This window comes from Rattus norvegicus, chromosome 3 (genome assembly GCF_036323735.1).
Source record: "Rattus norvegicus strain BN/NHsdMcwi chromosome 3, GRCr8, whole genome shotgun sequence".
NCBI classification, from domain to species: domain Eukaryota; kingdom Metazoa; phylum Chordata; class Mammalia; order Rodentia; family Muridae; genus Rattus; species Rattus norvegicus.
In genome coordinates, this window is record NC_086021.1 from 42985234 (window position 1) to 43005790 (window position 20557).

General features: G+C 38.3%; 1 protein-coding gene and 1 long non-coding RNA gene across 12 annotated transcripts in view; one reads left to right on the top strand and one right to left on the bottom strand.

Moving 5' to 3' along the window:
* Nr6a1 (nuclear receptor subfamily 6, group A, member 1) overlaps positions 1-20557 on the bottom strand; it is a 189791-nt gene that overhangs the window by 80402 nt on the left and 88832 nt on the right. The window lies entirely within an intron of this gene.
* LOC120101539 (uncharacterized) overlaps positions 9259-20557 on the top strand; it is a 50370-nt gene continuing 39071 nt past the window's right edge. For all 5 annotated transcript variants that reach the window (XR_010064776.1, XR_010064777.1, XR_010064778.1 and 2 more), the window contains exon 1: positions 9259-10656. This is a non-coding gene — a long non-coding RNA (uncharacterized LOC120101539). The remainder of the gene's footprint in view (positions 10657-20557) is intronic.

Consider the following 20557-nt stretch of genomic DNA (forward strand, 5'->3'; position numbering starts at 1 on the left):
ATTGTAACACAATGTGACTAGACCCATCAAAAGAATTGAAGAAGACAGGGTTGTTCAGACTTGAAGGACCAGATGAGCATGCAAATGAAATACTTGTAAATTAGTAAGAATCCTAATGTGGTGGTACATGTCTTTAATCCCAGCACTTGGGAGGCAGAGGCAGACAGATCCCTGAAATACAGGACAGCCAGGGTTACAGAGAAACCTTGTCTCAGAAAACAAAACAAACAAAACAATACTGGCCTAGAGCCAAAAAAGGTTGGAAGTGGTCCCTACATCAACTACCAAAACCATTCCTTAGTCTCCTGAGGTCTTAAGAGTTTTATCCAGCAACTCGAAAATGAATAGTAATTGTAAAGCCCTGAAGAATAAACTTATGACACATTTAACAATGAATAGGGGTTTGCTCTTTAAAATTAGAAAATGGCACTATTTTGCAAACAAAGATGATGAAAACTAAACATGTAATTATATATACTTTTATAAACACTGAACTTACATATAACATAGATACTTGTCTTCTACCCTGTACTATACACCTATATAAGTCAGATGTGTACTGATGGATCCTGCTAAATATTACACTTCATTCTGAGTTTTTAAATATGGGCCCCACATTTGAGATACACTAGTGTTAAGAGGAAAAACTATATACAAATTGATATGCATCCAAAGTCTAGGTAAATAATGATGGAGAAACCAGATCTGACTGACCTTCCTCCTTTCCCATATTACTTGTGACACAGCTTATAGTCTTTGTCTCAAAACCTAAGCAAAGAAGTCTGCATCCCTGCTGCCCTCTGTGCCCACTGTACAATATGAACCTAGGTTATTCAAGCACTCATCAGATTAGACAAACGGGCAACCCACAGTCAGTGATTATATTTTAATTTCCTTTTGTTGTTGTTGCTGCTGATTTTTATTTTAGGTGTGTGAGTGATTTGCTTGCATGTACATGTATGCATTGCATTGTGCTTGGTATCCGAGGTCACAAGAGGTGCTGAATTCTCCTGGAACTGGAGCAACTGACAGTAACAAGCTGCCCAGGTATGTGGGTGCTGGGAAGTAGATCCAGGTCCTCTGGAAGAGTAGTACGTGCTCTTAAGCTATCTCTCCTACCTCTTAAAATCTCTAACAATATTCTGACCCATTGGCTCCCTGAATCAAAATTCTACAAATTCCAATATTCAGAAATTAAAACTATATCTACATTTAAAGGTCCATGCTATGTCATTATATATTTGCAAAACACGGACTGCAATGAGACACCAAGAATGAACCTTAATGTAAACTCCCTGTATATGTGTGTATGCGGATGCATGTGTTTACAACAGTAATGAGGCACAGGATAAAAACTAAACATTCTTATGAGCTGGGCAGTGGCGACACATGCCTTTAATCTCAGCACCTGGCAAAAGCAGGCAGAGCTCTGAGTTCAAGGCCAGCCAGAGTGAGTTCCAGGATAGTGAGGCTACACAGAGAAACCTTATCTCAAAAAAAAAAAAAAAAAAAAAAAAAAAAGAAAGAAAAAGAAATTACATACACTACTTGGAAATAGAATGTTATTTGAAGACAGTTTTAGAATAGCTATAAATGTATATGGGTCTTATTAGGGCAACTACTGAAAGAAGATTCTAAAAGTGATATAACAAGAAAGGAATCAAATGCAAACAAAATGCTCAAATTACAAAAGGCAAAAAAAAATATGGAAGAAAAAAACAAAGATAACACTAAAGAGTAAAAAGTTAGTTCAATTCTATTTTTTAAAAAAAAAATCACTTTGAATGTCAATGTAATCACCTGTTGTAATTCACACTTTGCTCGAGTGGCAAGAAATAAAACCCACCTCCATTTTCTGTACGGTAAATCCTAAAAGTGAATGGTGAAGGAATTAAGGAAACCCTACATGCTGTGTTAGCACTGCTTAGAACAGGGTAGAAGCAGCTATTACTTAAGACACAGAAGACTCCAGAGCAAGGTTGACAGGTAATGTCTAAGATAAGGCAATTCTCTAGAAAGACGTCAGTCCCTAATGTGTATGTACCTAACAACAGTGTCAAAATACATGAAGCACTTTTCTATTATTTTTGGTTTTTAAACGTATTGTTTGGGAATTTCATATGGTATATTTTTATCATACTGTTTCCTGTCACTCCATTGAAGGAAACAGGTTTTCCCTCACCTTTTGGCTGTGATTTATAAAAAGCTTTTTTTCTACAGATGGAGCATGTATGCCCACTCTCCTACATCTGTGCTGGGATTTTGTCTGGCTTGAGTTTGTGTGTGCCACTGCAGTCTCTGTGGATTTGTATAAGCATCGGCCTTGCTGTGTCTGGAAAATGCTGTTTCCTGAAAATCATTCACCATCTCTGGCTCTTAGAATATTTCTGCCCCCCCTTTCACATAAACCCCTGAGCCAAGGGGCTGCCACTATTACAATTGGAAAATCAAATCTCTGTATCAAAATGGATACACCGAGCTGGCAGAAATTCGCAAGAGCATACCATATTCAATAGCACTATTAGTCATCCAGAAATAATGTCACCCTACACACAAATTACATAAGCTCACACAGGGCATTCTGAACCATAAGACTTATTATGTAAACAAGTTTGAAATGATGGATCACATAATATCTGCTGTTTGACCACAATTAGAATTAAGCTAGAAACCAGCAAAAGATAACGTTAAAAAAAATTGAAATACTTAAAACACTAAGATAATAAAATGTAAACTATGGATCAAGGAGGTTGTCCAGAGAAAGTCAACATGTATCCTATTCCTGGAGTCCTCACACCCTGAAAGCTGAGGCAGGAAGACCATGTGAGACTAAGAGTTCAAGACCAAATCAGGCAACATGATGAGATCCCACCAAGTAACAAAGAAGGGAAAAATAACTTACGTGGAAATGAAAACCACCTCTGAGCAAAGTTTGTGGGGCGCAATAAAAGCAGTGCTTAGACTGAATGCAGTTTAAAAAAAGAAGCAGAAGCAGCAGCAAGGGGAGAAGAAGGGGAGGCAGAGGAGGAAGAGGGAAGAAATGGGAAGGAGATCACATAAGCTTCCACTTGAGAAAACCAGAAAAAGGACTAAAGAAATAGCTCAGTCTGTAATGGTGTTACACAATTGTAATCCCACTCTGGGGAGGCAGAAACAGGCAGACCCCTGGGGTTCAGCCAAACCTGATTTGCAAGTCCCAAGTCCCAGGGAGAGAGACCCTATCTTAAAAAAGAAAGTGGAGAAAGAGAGGAGGCTGAATTCTGGCCTCTACATGGACACCTTCAGCATATGCGCATGGGAGGGACGGGCGGGGAAGAGGGGTTGGGGGTGGGGGGAGAGATAGGAAGAGAGAGAAGAAGTAATACAGTAGGAGAGTAGAATAACAACAATATGGGAGTTGAGGGGTAGCTCAGTTGGTTAAAAGAACTGACTGTTCTTTCCAGGAATCCAGGTTCAATACCCAGCATTCACCAGATGGCTTACAACCATCTCAAACACCAGTTCCATGGTACCCAACACTCTCTCTTGGCCTCCACAGACACTGGGCACACATGGGGGACACAGACTTGCCAGCAGGAGCTTTTTTTTTTTTTTTTTTAAAGTAAAAATTAGGGCAAAAATAAATGAAAATTTTAAAAGGCAGGTAATAATTTTAAAAAGCCAATAAAACGGGCTGGAGAGATGGCTCAGCGGTTAAGAGCACCCGATTACTCTTCCAGAGGTCCTGAGTTCAATTCCCAGCAACCACATGGTGGCTTACAACCATCTGTAAAGAGATCCGATGCCCTCTTCTGGTGTATCTGAAGGCAGCTACAGTGTACTTATATATAATAAATAAATAAATCTTTTAAAAAAAAAAAGCCAATAAAACAAAAGCTGATTCTTTGACAAGTTCAATAAAATCAGTAAACCTTTAACAAAGTCAACTAAGACTATAAAGGAAAAAAAATCAATAAAGAAGGAAAGCACGTTTCAGGAAATGACAAAATTAGGTTATACAGCAATTAAGCTGAGAGACAAAAATAAAAGGAACTGTCACTATATTACCAATGAACACTAAAAGGACAATAAGGCAGGTAGCAGGGTGAGGCAAATCAAAGTATCAACACATATGTATGGAAACAAGCTAAATCCCTTTACCTGGTATGCCAAATAATGTTATTTAAATTTTCAGACTTATTTTTTGGTACAGAAGTTGTGGCAAATGGGGCAGGGTACTGTGGTTAAGAGCATAACTTGCTAGAGTTCGCTCTCTTTTTTCATTACTTGGGTCCTGGGATCAAACTCCATTATCATACTTGGCAGCAACTGTCCTTATCCCATCTAGTCAGCCTCAACTAAAAATAATTCAAAAGAAAATAAAGTATAGTAAACAAATGTATGCTCAGACATTTGATGATCTAGTAATAACTAGTTCATTTTAAATGTCCTTAAAGATACAATCTGCCAAAATTCACAAAACAAAGCCAATTTAAATAGATCTGTATCTATTAGAGAACTGGATCAATACCCAATAACTTTCTAAAATAGAAAGTACCAGGTCTAGCTGAGTTTACAGGTGAATTCTACCTAAACACAAAAGAAACTATCAATTCTCTGTCATTCTTTTTCAAACTTGAAATTTTCAGAAATAACTTTGAGGAGAAAGTCCTGGGTTGGGGAGGGACCTTAGGTGAAGAAATGCTTGCCACACAAGCCTGAGGGCCTGACTTTAATCCCCCCGCCCCCCCCCCCCCCCCCCGGCCCAAGGCTCAGTGACTAGCCTGCCTGGAGTACTCAGTGAGCTCCATGCCAGTGAGACCAGAGAGTTGAAGTGGCTACAAAATGAGTAAAACCAGAGACAGACCTTTCTCCATAAGCATACACAAACAGGCACCCACACAAATACTTAAAAACACCTGTGACTTCATGCACACACTACTCACGTGGAAATGAAAAATTCAAAAGGATGATTGACCTAAGGTCTAGAATTACCACTGTCATTCCTAAGAACTACTGAGCGTGGTTTATTTACTGAATACATTGTGGTGATTTGAATAAGAGGGACTTATAGACTTGAATGCTTAGTTACCAGGAAGGAACACTGTTTTCAGAAGATCAGGAGGTGTGGCCTTGTTGGAAGAGGTGTGTCACTGAGAGTGGGCTTCAACACTAAGCCTGACCCCATGCTGCCATGCCCCAGCCATGTGATAATGGACTAACCCTCTGAAACTGTTAGCAAGCTCCTAATTAAATACTTTCTTTGTAAGAGTTGGTCATGTTGTCTCTTCACAGTAACAGAACAATAATAAAGACAGATATTAATTTGGTTGTTTGGTTTTTTTTTTAAAGCTTGAGGGAGGAATATTAAAGTGAGACTAATGGCTCTGTCTAATAAATCACGAAGAGGTTTCTTCACACTTCAGTTTCAGTATATATATATAGAAGAGGACACAGTGATGTTGATGCAGTGGCAACATAAAGAATTTAGATTTACAATTTTACATCTATAAGGAGTAGTCCTTGCTGATTTTAACTGCCCAATCTACTTTGTCAACTTTACCTTTTAGATTATCTACAGAACTATATTAACTGGAAATTAAGGTGGGGAAGCAAAAATAAGTTCGACCATGTATCTATATTAATACTAACACAGGCCTTATCATCTAGCTTAAGGAGTGATTAGAGCTGGAGAAATGATCTGCTGGTTAGAAGTTCATACTGTTCTTGCAGTTTGGTTCTTAGGCACCCATGTTAAGCAGCTCCCAACTGCTAGCAGACTCCAGCTGTGGGGAGATGGCATGGCCCTGGCCTTTGCAGGTGCCTACACTCGCATATGCACACCCACACAGACATGCACAGTGAAAAGCAAAGGGCTGCAGAGATGGCTTAGCAGTTAAAGCAGTTATTGTTCTTCAGAGGACCTCAGTTTCCAGAGCCTACATGGGTCACAACCATTTGTAACTCTGCTTCCAGGGGTCCGTTTTCCTTTCCTGCCTCCTCAGACACCAGTTACCTATGTGCTACACATACATACAGGCAGACTTCCATATACATAAAATAAATTAAAAATAAATAGTTTCTTAAAAGTAAATTACCCCCAAATCCTTATAGCTTTGTTGTGGTATCAAATAATTAACACTGGGCTAATCTCTTCTGAGTAAATAATCATTGTGCTGGCAGAGTGTGAGAGCTTAGGGTCGAGTCCTCCAACCCAATTCTTTCCACATGATTTGATCATTCTCCCTAGCAGACATCGGCACTTAACTATACCTACCTCCCCCAGAAAGAAAGACGTCCAGAAACTCTGGAGAGTCACTTTAGTTGAAGTCCAAATGAAATAGTTATATCCAAGTAATGGCAAAAGAAAAGAACAAAGAATCTGAGCTGGTTAACAAATCTGGCCTTAATTTGGCTATAGAGGTCACAGATGACTGTGGATTACAGGCACATTGCACTGTGCAATATTTATGAATGGCTGGGTATTGAACCCAGGGCTTCATGCATGCTCAGGCAAGTGACTATCAACTGAGAGACATCTCCAGCCCCAAATCCTCATTTTTTTTATTCAAAAGCTATTTCATGAAGCATAAAAATCAGCCCCAAATATCTGAATCTAAATAGGTTAAAGAAGAAACCCACTAAAATATAAAAGCTGCTCCATTTTCTTCCACCCCACTGGTTTCCTATACGACATAGCATCTTGTTCCCAGAGCCTAGGAACAACCACCCACACTGTCTCAGCAATTCAGACTCTGTAAGAAGAACCTCAGTACGACCTGGCTATGTGACTGCTCATGACTCACTTCCCTAAACTCTAAATTGTTTTCTCTGCAAAATGAGAATACCCTTTCCTCTCACAAAATAGTTATGAAAATTAAAGCTTAAATGTGCCCAGCAAATGGAGGATAGGTCATTGTCTGTTTAAGAACCTGGGTTCAATTCCAGGGAAAGGGTATGTTCCAGAGTACATTACTCACAATCAATAATCATAGACGATTCTCTTCCCATTCACCTGCTATAACTTCATGATCCAATTCTCCTTTATATAAAACCAAATCAATCAGGCACAGTGATGCATGCCTTTGATCCCAGCACTGGGAGGCAAAGACAGGCATATCTCTCTGAGTTTGAGCCTAGCCTAACTTACAACACATAGTAAATTCCTGGATAGCCAAAGCTATGTGGACAGACCTGAAAACAAACAAAAAACAAACCAATAACGGGCAAAGTTTGAAAATACCCAAACTGAATCTAAATTCTAGAAATACCCTTTCCTATATATGAGCACTAATTCCAAGACATATTTCAAAAGTTTGCAAAAGAGAGGTCATAAAACAGGCCTTACAGCTATTATTTTTAAGAAGTCAAAAGTAGGGGGGAGGATGGGGAGGGGAACACCCATATAAAAGGGGAGAGGAAGGGGCTAGGGGGATGTTAGCCTGGAAACCAGGAAAGGGAATAACAATTGAAATGTAAATAAGAAATACCCAATTTAATAAAGATGGAGAAAAAAAGGAAAAAAAAGTAGCTCAAGACAAGACTAAGTAATGAGATGTAAACCCTTGGGAACCTATGGTTTGCCTCACAGTTAGTACTATCAATTGTTTTCTACTCATGATTATTATCAGGTATTCCAAGTGGCAAAGGCTTCTTTGAAAAGGACTGACACACAAAGCTGAAAAAGAGTCTCTACTCCTTCTAGTATACTTTGTTTCTGGAAATTTACATTCCATGTAGTAATTATTAAAGTTCATCTCAGGTTGTTACAGGTTAATGTCACTAGAGGAGCCTCTACTGTGGTAGAACAAATAAAAGCTTCAGAACTAATTTCTGTATCAAGTCACACTGTCACTGGACAACAAACTAAAGTTCTCAAAGCCTCATTTTCTTAACTGTATTGTTCTCAAAAGTGGGCTGTGAAATAAACTCCATGGTCTGCAATTTACATTTTTCATTTTAAGCAAGATAGATAGATAGAGAGAGAGAGAGAGAGAGAGAGAGAGAGAGAGAGAGAGAGAGAGATAGGATAGACAGATAGATACTGGGTGATATTACGTGATATTTCATCTACATTTTTTAAAAAGTTGTTCCTGGGGCTGGAGAGACGGCTCAGTACTACTTAATGCTTTTACAGAGGGCCTGAGTTTGACTCCTAGTGCTCACATCAAGAGGCTCAAAACCACCTGTAATTCCTCTGGCCTCTGGGTACACCTGCACTGATGTTCGTGTAGCTGCATGCATATACAGACATGCATAATTTAAAAAGCAATTTAAAATTCTTTTCAAAAGAATGTAACAGATGCTAGTGACCCACTGGACTGTAAGTTGTATGCTATTTTCTGCATCTGTTTTCCAAAATTTGGAAAAAAATAATGAATACTATATGTTAACAGACTCAAAATAGCTAAGCACAATCTTATTTAATACTGGGGAAACTCTTCATAAATCAATTTTATCTTCCCTCCAAAGTAGTTTGCCTTTAACAACATTAGATACATGGAAGGCAACCCACATTATTTGTCATAGGCATGTCCTTTCTGTTGACACATAATGGTAGGGTCTAATTAAAATCTAAAGTATATTTTATGAATTAATGGACAAACAGTCTACCAAACTGCTCAGACAATGGTGATGTGTGCAAATGGTAGAAGCTGTGTTTTGGACAACTCTCCTCTCATGTGAAAATGGTTATGAGATGAAGATACCCCTGACATCAGCGCTGTTCTTAGAATTCCCACTCTGCTAAGATGCACAGGAGCTAGCTCTGGAGTGAAAGCCCAGGCAAGGCTCAGCGCTTAGAAAGGACCCCAGGTAAAGGTGTCATTAAGAGAGTCTAAAAGTAGCAAACAAGAACTGCATATTGTGTGTGTGTGTGTGTGTGTGTGTGTGTGTGTGTGTGTGCGTGCGCGCACGCACACGCATGTGCATACACATACATACCCACACCTACACCTACACATCACAATTATTAAATGGACAGAATGGAAAAGGTATTTATACACCTAATACTGACTTAATACTAATATTGATTAGATTGTATTAAATTCTTGGAGATTAGAATTACCGAGGAAAATAAAAACAGGTCTATGTAGAATAGATTTCTTATCTCAAAACTAAGGTCTTATAACGCAATTTTTAAAACAATGTCTATGGATGTTTAGCCTGTATATAGTATATGAACCACTTGTGTGTCAGGTGCCCAAGAAGGCCAGAAGAGGGCATTAGATCCTTGGAACCAGAGTTACAAGTTGTTGTAAGCTACCACTTGGATGCTGGGAATTGAAGGTGGGTCCTCCAGAAGAGTAACCAGTATTCTTAACCTTTGGGCCATTTATCTTTCCAGGCCCTCATAATACAACTTTATTACTTCAATTAAAAAAGTCAATTTGATTAAACAAATAAAGCAACTGCCTTTTACTAAACAACAATGTCACAACTGACAGTCCTTTATGTCAACCTGCTTTCCAGGGGCCAGAAAAACAGTTGATGGACCTAAGGACCCTAGTTCAGACAGTCTAAAGTCTGCCAGCTAAGGTCCTGTTGCAAGTTTAAAGGCTAGGCCACAGCTCGGTGCAGTCTATGCTTTCATACTACCCATCTCCAAAGTCCCCACAAAACTAAAGGGCGTTCCTCAAAAGGGAATAATAAGAGATTAAAGATACTGCCTCATGTGCTCAAACACTTTAAAATCTAAAAATTCACTTTTCTGCTGTTCATCCACTTTTCATTAAGTGTAGTTTAGATCTATAAAACTTTCCTCCCTCCCTCCTTCCTTCCTAGATACTATGTTACTATGTAGCCGAATTTGGCCTGGAACTCTCAATTCTCCCTACTTCTGCCTCCCAAACGCTACACTTAACTACAGGCACACAGCATTTCAGCTTCTAACACCGTTTTTATAATTATCTTATCAAACTGCAAAAGCAGGACCATGGTCTGGAGAAGAACTTGGTTAGGATCACGATAAATTCCCAAATCAAACAATTAGTTTAGTTACAGCACAATTCATCAACAATAGGCTGGCCTAGGACTGTGGCAGTCAGCTGCATTATTGTGTTTTAGAAGACTAGTTCCCCTGACATGTATATAGGTGTAAGCAACTACTCCGTGGGTCATGCCATCAAACAAAAGCAACACCTACAAAGTCTCTCTCAGTGACTAGAAGCAGCCAGACACTCAAACTGCCAGTCCTGAATTATGGCCTCTGAATGGTGAGGGCTTCACATTTCACCGATCAGGGCACAGCCCAATCAGAAGACAAACCCCTGCCCTGCCGGGGACCAGCAAATCCGCTTTCTTCCAGTGTGCACATGACTGAATGTGCTTCTGTCCATCATCTGGGTCATATATAGTTCAATGCGAGCTAAGCAGACAGGGCTGCAAGGAAATCTGGTGCGGTTCAATACCTTGTCTAGCCTGGGCTCCAGTATTTTTTTTTTTTTTTAACTGACAAACTCATTTTTCTACTGGGACAGGATGCTGTGCTGACTGAAGTTCCATTTCTACAGCAAGAATCCTATCTGGAAGCACAGAAGTTGTCCTCTAGCCACAGCAGCTCCAACTTTTTTGATTGTTGTTGCTGTTTTCTCCTATCACCCCCATCCCTTTTTGACAAAGATCCAACTATAGAAAGTCTTACGTAACAGTTCAGGACTACTTCGGTTCTTTTACCGGGTAAGCACTTTCATTTTTTTTTCCAGCTAAAAAGCATTTTAAAATTGCATCTGTTGAGAGGCTTTGACTAAAACCTTTTAAGTAATCTGTGTAGTGAAATACTGTCACTGATTTTTTTTCGTCTCATTTCTGCACGTGCTCCTTTGTTCTCGGAACAGAAGCTTTATACTCTCCCCATAACGCAGCTGCAGAGTTATTAAGTCAGTTATTATAAGGAACACAAAGGTTGCTTTGCATTCTTTGCCTTTAGATAATTAATTTTGTATTTGTTTTTCTTAAAACAATATTTAAATAAGACAGAAATTAACAAAAGAATAAACTGTTAGAGAATTTAGCAAAGTTTGAAGTTTTTGCCACCTTTTCTATCAGTAGTTTTGTATGGCCAAACACTTGTGCCGCCTGGGGCGTTGGGGGTAGAGGCAAGCATAGACAGAGAGGAACTAAGCCAGACATGGACAAAGGCATGAGCCAAAACCAGACAGTCCTGGCCGTTCGATAGGCCAGCAGTGGGTGAGACAGGTCAGCCAGCTGCGGAGGTGGGAGGGGGGAAAGGGGGCATGGATGTGTGAGGTGCTCATGCGTGCAATCGTGACTAGATTCTGAAACTGCCAGCCATTTTCCAAGCTATGCTTTGTATAATCTAAAGGAATGTGTGTCCCCTGAAGCAGTCTTAGCAGAGCCACTGATAGAAAGGAGTACAAGAGACACCAGCAGCACATAGAATCAGAAAATACTGGGAACTCGAGTGGGCAAGAGGGAATGCAGTGTGTGTGGAAATTTTTTAGTGATCTGGAATGTGTTGAGTGACAGGAAGTGCCCCAAGCAACCCCCCTCCACTCTTCTCAGTCTCGCCTGCTTTTGTCTAACTCTTGTAATCTACACACTACTGCTTACAAAGCTGTCTGAGTTAAGACAAAAAGAAACATAAAAGGCTCTCCATTTCATAGTACCTGTGATATAGGAGAAATATAAATGCGTGGTTCTTCAATCCTATCAAGGTTTTTTTCAGGTATATAGAAAATACTTAACTGTTTTCAGATAAAAGAAAATCATGTTATAGTACCGTTTTAAACCTTTAATCAAAAGATTGACTGATTCTGGTATAACTTCGGTGGGCTCCTAATTTAAAGGCGACTTGTTTTCTTTGGTTTGTACATTTTTTGTGGAGCTGGATTTTCTTTGTATAGATGTGGGCTGTGGGGAAATATTCAAAGTAATAAAAGACTGCTTTTAAAAAAGGCGGGGGATGATTCCCTTTGTGGGTCGGAAAGCACTTTACAGGACTAGTTCCTTGAGAAAAGCAGCTATCTCTGACTTTTATTTGTATGCAATCAAGTAACTTTATAATATAAAAAAAAATGCTAAGAAGAAAACTTTTCAGACAATATAACGTTATTCTAAGTGAAAAAAAAACAACAACAACAACAATCTGGCATGTTTCCCAAAGTTCAGGAACACTTAAAAAAAAAAAAAGTCAAATAATTTAACACCTAACCCTACTTACAAAATAGAGAATTAAGCATGTGTCAGATGATTCTTAGCTCCTATCACAGAATGTTAGTGGGCAGCCTAGGAGTTAATCTTCCCTAGCGTGGCTCTGAGCCTTCATGCCGAGCAGACGTTATTCACATGACGATTCGAAAAGTCCATTCATATATCTCACTACCTGGATTTGAATAGAAACCAGACAGCAATTCTTTAGTTCCAGCCACATTCGCCCCACTGGACAATAGTGATTTGTTAGCACAGAGTCGCAGGCTGGGGAGCACAAAGCTCAGAGCTGCAGAAAGATGCAGAATTCAGAGAACAGGAAGTTACAGGCTCCACGCACTCCTGGCAGCTCTGAGATTTGAAGAGGGGGGAAAAAAAGGAAAGAAAGAGAAAAGGGCAACACGGAGATACGAGATGCCATGTTTAAGAGCTACTCCAGCATTTTAACCACCTCCAGTGCCATAAAAGCTGTATTGTTAAAGTACATAAAGTCACGAGTCCTGTGTGCTCTCTTTTCTCACTACAGAATACTTCATTCAAAGCCCTGGACAGTCAGCAGCATCTAAAGTATCCACAGTGTGCTGGTTGCTTGGTCTGCTCTGGTAGAAAGGAGAGAAACATTGTATAAATAAAGCTGCCTAGCACAAGTAGAACATAATGAAGTTAGTATCCTTTTAAATTTATTTCATAAAATCATTCAAAATTAAGTTAAATGTAGCAAACATGCTATAGAAATTCCTTTTCTCCAAGATAACATATATGATTTATTAGTGAATTTCAAACAAAGTCTTTTTAGAAGGCACAGTTTAAAACTAGTCAAACTCAGAAAACTTTTGTTTTAGGTTGTATTTGCCAAACAAAAATTTAAGATCAAAGCCCCATGCACTTAATTTTTGAAGCAAAAGGAAAATCATATTTTCTTTTCTAGATTAACAATTTATAATCTGACTCTGTCATGAAATTTAAAAAAAATATTAATGTGAATTCTAAAAGGGACAGGGCAGATAAATCTTCAATCTCAATTAATAAGTAGAGAAAAAGAATATATGGTTGCTATTCAGACCCAAGTACAACAGACCAGACTGGCATCCATTCCATCCAGCAGGAGACCCTTGCAAAAAGAAGCTGTATTTGTTTTTTGTTTGTTTGTTTGCTTGCTTGCTTGCTTCATTTTAGTTCTGTGATCTGAGGAAAACCAAGCAATAAATAGCATCATACCCAAGATTTCAAACAATCAAAAGATGCTTTGGAAACATGAACTTTTTGCTCAATTATATCCCATGATAGTAAGGTTTTGAGTTGGACACATGCCAGGTTTTATATGGCTGCCAGTGACTAAGCTTCCTCAACTTCTATCACTACTAGTCAAATGCCACATACCACTTACTACCTCTATCTGTGCACTATCAAATAAAACAGTCATTAGTCACATGTGGCTATTTTGATTTACATAAAAGACAACTAGTCTTATTTCAATGCCTCAATAGGCGCATGTAACCTCTGGTTATTAAGCTAGATGTGTAACCTCTGGTTATTAAGCTAGATGTGTAACCTCTGGTTATTAAGCTAGATGTGTAACCTCTGGTTATTAAGCTAGATGTGTAACCTCTGGTTATTAAGCTAGATGTGTAACCTCTGGTTATTAAGCTAGATGTGTAACCTCTGGTTATTAAGCTAGATGTGTAACCTCTGGTTATTAAGCTAGATGTGTAACCTCTGGTTATTAAGCTAGATGTGTAACCTCTGGTTATTAAGCTAGATGTGTAACCTCTGGTTATTAAGCTAGATGTGTAACCTCTGGTTATTAAGCTAGATGTGTAACCTCTGGTTATTAAGCTAGATGTGTAACCTCTGGTTATTAAGCTAGATGTGTAACCTCTGGTTATTAAGCTAGATGTGTAACCTCTGGTTATTAAGCTAGATGTGTAACCTCTGGTTATTAAGCTAGATGTGTAACCTCTGGTTATTAAGCTAGATGTGTAACCTCTGGTTATTAAGCTAGATGTGTAACCTCTGGTTATTAAGCTAGATGTGTAACCTCTGGTTATTAAGCTAGATGTGTAGCCTCTGGTTATTAAGCTAGATGTGTAGCCTCTGGTTATTAAGCTAGATGTGTAACCTCTGGTTATTAAGCTAGATGTGTAACCTCTGGTTATTAAGCTAGATGTGTAACCTCTGGTTATTAAGCTAGATGTGTAGCCTCTGGTTATTAAGCTAGATGTGTAACCTCTGGTTATTAAGCTAGATGTGTAGCCTCTGGTTATTAAGCTAGATGTGTAACCTCTGGTTATTAAGCTAGATGTGTAACCTCTGGTTATTAAGCTAGATGTGTAACCTCTGGTTATTAAGCTAGATGTGTAGCCTCTGGTTATTAAGCTAGATGTGTAGCCTCTGGTTATTAAGCTAGATGTGTAACCTCTGGTTATTAAGCTAGACGGCCCAGATAGATGGTACTTCCACCATTAATTGAACAAAGGTGATCTAAGACATTCTCATACCATACACATGGTCTTCAACTTCACATACACAAGATCTTTAGGAAAAAGTACAACAGCATGTATGACAAAAAAGTGAAAGGATATTTTATAGATAGTTTAAAAAAATAAACCAATTTTGAAACCAATAGTAAGGCAGAAGGTCCAGATCCATTTTCTTTACTTGGTTTACAATGAAAACTACAATTATGAAAAGTATAAAGAGAATAGTGGCAGAGGGGAGTAGTGGTCAAAGTCAACACAGTGAGCCATAGAAGTTCTTTCCAAATATATGAGATAATTCCATAGCTTCTCTTCTATTACCTTTGTTTTAGATTAAACAGAGCACTGGTTGTTGGGTCAGTCAGACCTGGGTGACTTTACTAACATTCACTTTCATAGATAGTTGCTACAAGGCAAATTAACCCACTGTTCTCAAACTTACTGGCAAAACAAGTAAATAGTCACAGGAAGGAAATTTAAAAGAATCTACAATAAACCATCTAGTAATATGCCAAACACAAAAGGGGTAGCAATTATTTACATTTTCCCTTTAAATCTTTACAATAAAACTCCTTCTAAACAGATATTATTCAGAACATGAAACAAGTCTTTAAAAGCGATTACCCCAAAATATTAATGCTGGTCAGGTCAATGAAGTAAAATGAAAATATATGGATGCTGGGCAACTTTTCCAAGCCACTATATGCAGGTGATATTTGTGATTCTTGTGTATTGCAGGGTGACATTAATATTTTTGTTTTATTAATGCAAACTGTGTGGCAGAGGAGGAAGTGACTTATTCTAGGAACATCTCAGGTCCTAGTTGGTTCAAATAATCAGCATAGTCTCTATGTGTTCAGAACTTTGAATTTACGGATTAAATTAAATTACGTAAATTGAATTTATGGTATTAAAGGCCAGAAGACTGAAGAGCTGGCTGAGTCATAAAATGCTTACTGTGGGCTGGAGAGATGGCTCAGTGGTTAAGAGCACTGGCTGCTCTTCCAGAGGCCCAGAGTTCAAATCCCATTACCCACATAGTGGCTCACAACCGTCTATAATGGGATCCAATGCCTTCTTCTGGTGTGTCTGGAGACGGCTACAGTGTACTTATACGTAATAAATAAATAAATCTTTTTTAAAAAAATGCTTACTGTGCAAGCATTTGGACTTGAACCCAAAATCCTACTGACAAACAGAGGATAAACAGTGACAGGAAGCCCCTTGGGCTTTGTTGCCCAACCCAGCTTAGGCAAATTAGTGAGTTCCAGGTTCAGCAAAAGATCTCATCTTAAAAACCAGGAGGGAAGTGAATAAAGAAGGTATGATTTGTCAACCTCTGACCTCTGCACACTTGTAAGTGTGCATCTACTTATATAAATATTCTGTAGCCAAAAGAAGACTAATTTGTCAAGGACTGTCAACAAGTATTGGAACACTGGGAACCTGACACCTGTTCAAGAATAAAGGAAACTCTATTCATTAGATTTACTTATTATTTTTAGAGGGCCTGAGCCCTCGTACATATAAATGTCAGTGCATAACTTGTAAGAAGTCAGTTCTCTCATCCACCATGAAGTTTGAGAACTGAACTCAGGCTGTCAGACTTAGCAGCAAACTTCCTTACCCAATGAGTCATCTCATTCTACTTGAAAGGGCTATTTGAACTTAGTTTATTGTGAAGATTGAATGCAATGAGCAGTACCTCCTCTCAAGGCTTGGTGATATACATTAAGAAAAACAGAACAGCATGCCAAGTGACTTCTACTTTGACTACAAATTTTTTTTTTAAAGATTTGTTTATTTTATGTATATGAATACACTGTCGTTGTCTTCAGAGACACCAGAAGAGGACATCATATCCCATTACAGACACCATGTGGTTGCTGAGATTTGAACTCAAGATGGCTTCTGGAAGAGAAACCAGTGTTCTTAACCACTGAGCCATCTCTCCAGCCCTTGACCACAAATTTTAACCCCAAATCTATCAACAAAAGAATCTAATGAGATTCTTAGACTGTGATACATTTTTTCTTAACCAAACAATTCCAAACCTCCTTAGTGCAAGAAATATATTCAAGGTTGGTAGACATATGTCAGAATTCTGGTTCTACCACTTATAGACAATGAGTATTGAATGAGTCCCTTTCCCCTCTATCACAGTGTCTGCATCAATAAAACAGAAATACTGTCACCTACAAGACTGCTTTAAGGTTCAAGAATCATAAATATGAGACACCTAACACTGGTTCTGGCACATGGAAAACAAATTCTCTCATAACTTCTAAAGGCTTTCAGTCCAGATTAATATCTGATACCTTTCCTGGATACAGGGAATGAAAACAGAAGTGTTCCACCCTGTTCACGGAACCTAGTTTTCTCTGTTTAAAGTTAAACGCATGAGTGTAAAAACAATTAACACTACATCAGGTATTTAAATTTTTAGAGAAAAAGAATAGATGAAGTAACTGAATTAATTAATACATGAAACATATTTGAAAAACGAGGTAGGATGTCAGATTTTAAATACTTTCATATTTATCATTTAATGTATGAGTGATTTTGTCTGCATGTCTGTATGTGCACATGTGTGCAGTGCCCACAGGGAAAAGTACATTAGATTTCTTAGAACTGGAGTTACAGACAGTTGTAAGCTTCCATTAGGTATCAGGTTGCAATAATGTAATGGATAACTTATTGTTGAAACAAGTTTAGTACTATTATTAGATCTAAAAATGGAGAATGCTTTTCCCTAAACTATTCTCAGTATAAATTGAGGCTGGCTGGAGTTTTCTACATAGCCCAAGCTAGACTTGGATGTATACTACTTCCTGCCTCCAGAATATCAGAACGAAGATTCTTTTCCTTTATCAGGTATTATTTTCTAAAGAGTCTTTTAGAACATACTTCTATGGACTCTTCTTGGTTATTATAATAAATACATGTCCTAAAATACATACAAATCCATGGTTAAGAAACTAAAGTAGCCTATGCATGCATGGAAAGGAAATTTTTGACTTTTAAAAATTGAAGCTATATACAAAGAATTCCTAGATCCAACTGCATCTGTGGGACATGTCAAGTTGAAAACAACTCAGCAGCAGTAAGAAGTAACAGGTGTCCTTGACTAATGCTGAGTGACTGGCAAAGGGCAGATCTGACACAGGAACCTTTCAGAACATGCAGAGTAGAAGATGTGGTAAAAGAGATAACATGGTACAGTAGGCAATCTTATTAGGTTGTTTTTCTAACAGAAATAGGCAGATCTAAATGTTATATACCCTTAGCTCTTCACTAACTTCCTGAAAATAACCAGAACAAAGTACTTTAGATCCTTATTAATGAATCTAACTAATATTAAATAATATGCATCATATACACTGTAAAATTTAGAAGACTAAATAGTGGGCTGGGTGTGGTGCTGCATGCCTTTGATCTTAGTGCTTAGGAAACGGAGGCTATAGGATCTCTGTGAATTCAAGGTCAGCCTCTCCACAGTAAGTTCCAGACAAGCCAAGGTTTCAAAAAATGAACAATGGCAACAATAAAAGACTAAATAGTGGAGAAGTTTTAAAAATTGAAACAAATATCACCTGCCTTTATGGAGCAAATCAGCTATAAACTTAGACAATCAAAAGCTAGAATTCATGTCATTCAAAAAATGATAGGGAGATGAGCTTAGAAACTTTGAGAACAGGTCTAGTGATTGGAGACACTGTTTTGCCATGTGTTGGATTTTAAAAATTCATAAAATAATGAAATATATACACTTAACTACAACTGATTCAAGCAAAAAATATTCAAAATTATAGTATCTTACTAGACTCATTAAGCTATTAAGGAAATGAAATATTTTGATGATTCCCATAGGCTGGCTTTACAATGAACATTAATCAGATCTGTGATAAATCACTACCTTGTACAAAATCTACATATGTACAAAATCTTTGATGGGCATTTAAAGGTAAGAAAATTTCTGTACATATTGAAATATAAGTGACCTGGAAGGCAGGGAGCGCTGTTCTGCTAGGACTGATTCTTTAATATACTGAAACATAAAATGTCACCCCCATTCTGCTTTCCCTAAGACCATGTTCCTACATTAACCATTTCCTTTAATGACACTCAACAGAATCATTGTGACTATACAGCTGGCTAGCATTCAACCCACAACTACACTGCCTCTTAGTTATCAATAATATGTATCGACAACTGAGGTAGCTAGAATCATTGCTGTGCTGTGAAGGCTTGGGGCATAAACCAGAATCACTTATGCTTACAAAGTATGGAACTATTATTAATCCTTCTTTCAGTTCAAATTTACTCTGTTGTCACAGGAATGTACAATGAAGCTGCTGTTATCATGACAAAATGATACAATATTACCTCCACAGAACCTGGTACTACTAAAAGAAACATTTATAATCCACAGAACTCACATTCCCACTACTTGCTGTTTCTAGAACTTGGGTTTCCATATACATTTCTCTCATTGATAAAGACTAATTAACAGCAAGAGCAGCAGGTATAAACCTAGACTGGGCAGTTGAGGCAGAAGGCTACTGAAGCCAGCCTAGGCTATCTATGTAGGGTATCACTCACATACAAAGTTCTAACTTTGTGAATCTAACTTTGCTTTGTTTTCTTCAAAAATTGAAGCAATCTGGCAAATAGACTGAGAGAAACTTAGTTATCCTTAAAAACTATGGCAGAGGCACAGAACACGGGGCAGGATTCTCCATCCCTCTTTTGGTCTGAAACAAGTTCTTACGACACAGCTCTGACTGGCCTGGGACTGCTGTTATGTAGACCAAGTTTTCGTCAAACTTACAGAGGCCCACCTGCCTCTGCCTCCCAGAGCTGGGATAAAGGCGTTTGCCACCACACCCTGCCCCAGGGAAAAAAAAAAAGTCTTCAAAAGAGCTTACCCTGGTATCCTCTTAAATTATTCAACCTAGCCAGGTGTGGTGGCATATATATTTAATGCTAGCACTTGGGAGACAGAAAGCAGGTGGTTCGAGGCCACCCTGATCTACAGATTGAGTTCTAGGACTGTTAAACAGAGAAATCCTATCTTGAAAACCCTTTTTAAAAAATTCAACCTTTTCCCCATTTAACTGTTGAAATGCTATGTTGGCAGGGGCCAACAGCTAAAGAGACTGTATTAAAGATGATTACACATAATTTTTAAAATCAAAATTTCTTGGGGAAAAAGTAATTCAACACAATCTAGTTAAATAGGTTTCATTCACATGGACTTTAACAATGTATCATATTTATCCAAGTACCTATAGTCAAGAGAAATGAAAATGTTTACAAGAGGGGGAAAATTCATCCTTTAGGAGGCTGGAGAGATGGCTCAGCAGTTAAGAGCACTGCTCTTTCAGTGGTCCTAAGTTCAATTCCCAGGGACAGTATGGTTATCTGTACTGGGATCTGATGCTGTCTTCTGGCACACAGGTGCGTATGAGAGAACAGTCATACACATAAAATAAAATAAATCTTTTTTTAAAAAAAGAATAAAATTACCTTCATATTTTATTTTCTTTTTTGTGATTTTTCTCTATGAATCCTGCTTATGGCTTGTGAGAGTGACTTGTCAGAAAAGGTCTTAGCTTTGCTGCAGATGCTGGAACACATGTACTACAGGAAACAGTAATCGCCACAGTGCCCACAGGCATGAGCTCCAGACACAGAGGCTGTCAGCTCAGTGTGAAGTCAGGATCCTCTCTGAGAGTTACACTGGCTTGAGAACTCTAATTTCTACATATGTTTAGCCTCCGCAAGTAGTAAAGGCCATATAAAGGATCTACTGTGTGTCTGGCAGTGTGTGGTGCTCTTCTCAACATGCTATTTAATAATCAGTCACTCAGTAAGACACCACTATCAGCCTATCTTATTGATGAAGACTCCAAGGTTCTCAAAGAAATGAC